We start from the raw sequence: 3,024 nt of genomic DNA on the forward strand, positions 1-3,024 counted from the left end.
AACGAAAATATTCTACTGAAACTAAACTAAATGTTGGGTGAAATGAATGCTTCTATCATTTTGATCCTTCAATGACTTTGCATGAGTTCCTTAAGTTCCTAAAAGTCTAAATGAAAATCAAAGAAAAAGAACATTCTAAGGGGATGTGACTTAATATTTGCAGCATTAATTTAGCACATGAAGTCATATCCCAAATGAAAAGTTAACTAGGAACCTACTAGTTCACAGTATAGGCCACCTATAGCTTCCTTATTCTTCTCCTTGTCCATTTCAGAGCTACTTTATCCACACTCAAGCACTCATCCTTCTCTCCAGCCTGTCTCCAAGAAAGAGGTGTCTCCTGTTTTTGTCATATCCCTTCTGTGTCCCTGATCTGGCCCCTTCCCTCTTACCTCCTATAGGTCTTCACATTTCAGTGATCTCACTCTGCTCTCCACCCCTCTATACTCCATTCCTTTCTATACAAACCTCTATCCTGGAAAACAAAAGTGTCACCCTGTCTTCCATTCAATCTGTCTCTCAGATATTTCTTTTTTTTTTTTTTTAAGATTTTATTTATTTGTTCATGAGAGACAGAGACAGAAACAGAGAGAGAGAGAGAGAGAGGCAGAGGCAGAGGCAGAGGGAGAAGCAGGCTCCCTGCAGATCCCAGGACGCTGGGATCATGACCTGAGCCAAAGGCAGATGCTTAACTGACTGAGCCATCCAGGCAGGCACCCTCTCAGATATTTATTTGACTATAAGTCTTTAAAATAATAAATAGATTATAGAAATGTTAAACTTTATTTGAAGACTTGCTGAAATGTCAGAAATTCCTAAGAGAAACTCTGGGAAGCAGCAGGCTTCTCAGCAGTGTACTTGAACTCCATCATTAGGAACAACTGTTACAGAAAGCTGAAACTTAAAATAGGGGAGATGTTGCTCCCTTTTCCCTGCAATTGTTTCCTATCTTTCTGTGAAAATGTCCATTTTATTTTCTCTTTGGCATTATTGCCTGCTAGCAGGATACCAGTAATTGCACCATGAACTCATGAATCAAATAGCTCTTACTCTATTATTGGAGCCAAGAAGTTAGAGGAAGGACTTGATTAATGATGATAGAACCTGATTAGAACCTGTGCTATCTCTAGTCTGCACCATAAAAGTAAATTTTCTGTATTTCAAGTCTAGTTTTTATTTTTTTTAAATAAGGATGAATTTTGACAGTAACTAGGGCTTAAGAGAAGCAAGCTGGCTCAATTATGGAAAACTGGAAAGTTGGCTTCAGATTCAGACTGATCTGGAAGGCAGGGCTGGAGTTTGAACTGGGAGATGTTGTAAGCAGAATCAGGACAGTGTGAAAGAGGCAAGGACCCACAACCAGAAAAGGCATATGAGAGAGGAAAAGAGGGCTAGGAAGCAGTCTTTGCGATGATTGTCCTCTCTGAGACACAGCCATTTCTAATAATCTAGATGAGCTTATGCAGTGGTTTCCAAAACAAAAGTTCTTGTAAATTTCATTTTAAAACCTTTCTTCTTGGTTTTTAAAATTGAGATATAATTCACATACCATAAAAGTCACCATTTAAAGATGTACAATTTAAAGGTCCTTAGTATATTCAGAAGTTTGTCATCACCCCCAAAAGAAACCCAATATAATTGGCAGTCTCTCACCATTCTCTCCTTCCCTCAGACCCTGGCAACCATTAATCTACTTTCTGTCTGTTGCCCATTCTGGACATTTTATATAAATGGAATCATACAAAATGTGGCTTTTTGTGTCTGACTTCTTTCACTTAGCATGTTTTAATGACTTAATCCATGTTTTAGGCATGAATCAGTACTGCATTCCTTTTTATGGATGAATAATATTCTACTATATTGTTTATTCATTCATTGGTTGATGGATATTTGGATTATTTCCACTGTGGGGCTATTATGAATAGTAAGCATTTGAGTACAGATTTTGTGCGGAAATGTTTTCAATTCTCTTTATGTACATACCTAGGAATGGAACTGCTAGATCATATGGTAACTCTTGTTTCACATTTTCAGGAACTGCTAAACTGGTTTATGCAGCATCTGCATCTTTTTACATTCCAACTGGTAATGCATGAGGGTTCCAATTTCTCCACATCAGTAATGCTTATTATTGTCAGTCTCTTTATTATAGCCATCCTAGTGGATATGACATGGTTTCTCATTGTGGTTTTGATTTGCATTTCCCTGAAGTTTAATGATATTGAGCATCTTCTCATGTGCTTATTGGCCCATTGTTTAACTTCTTTTCAGAAACATCTGTTCAAATCCTTTGCCCATTTTTTAATTGGATTACCTGTATTTTTTAATTGTTGTGTTATGAATCCTTTATTTATTATGGATACCAATCCTTACCAAATATAGGGCTTGACTTGCAAATATTTTCTCCAATTCTTCAGATTGTTTTTCTGCTTTCTTTAGGTGTCCTTTGACACAAAAAAGTTTTTAATTTTGATGAAGTCCAATTTGTTTTTTTCTGTTTGCTCGTGCTTTAAATGCCATACCTAAGAAACTGTTGCCTAATGCAATGTCACAAAAATTTGTTTTATGTTTTTTTCTAAGTTTTATAGGTTTAGCTCTTAAGTTTAGGTGATTGATTCTTTTTGAGTTATTTTTGTATATGGTGTCAGGGAGAGATCCAAATTCATTCTTTTGCATGTGGCTATCCAGTTATACCAGCACCATTTATTGAAAAACCTATTCTTTCCTTCACGGAATTATCTTGGCATCCTTTCCAAAAATCAGTGGACCAGAAATGTATGGGTTTACTTCTGGACTCTTAATTTAATTTTATTCCACTGATTTATGTATCTATCCTTATGCCAGTGCTACACAGTATTGATTACTGTAGCTCTGTAGTAAGTTTTGAAATCAGGAAGTGAGTCCTCCAACCTCTTTTTCTTTCTTTATAACATTATTTTGACAATTCTGGGTACCTTGAATTTGGTATCCATTTCAGGTTCAGTTTGTCAATTTCTGTAAAAAAGATAATTGGAATTTTGATAG

Source organism: Mirounga angustirostris, unplaced genomic scaffold (assembly GCF_029215605.1).
Source record: "Mirounga angustirostris isolate CCGP_5_RB_7025 unplaced genomic scaffold, mMirAng1.0.hap1 SCAF_13, whole genome shotgun sequence".
Classification (NCBI taxonomy): Eukaryota; Metazoa; Chordata; class Mammalia; order Carnivora; family Phocidae; genus Mirounga; species Mirounga angustirostris.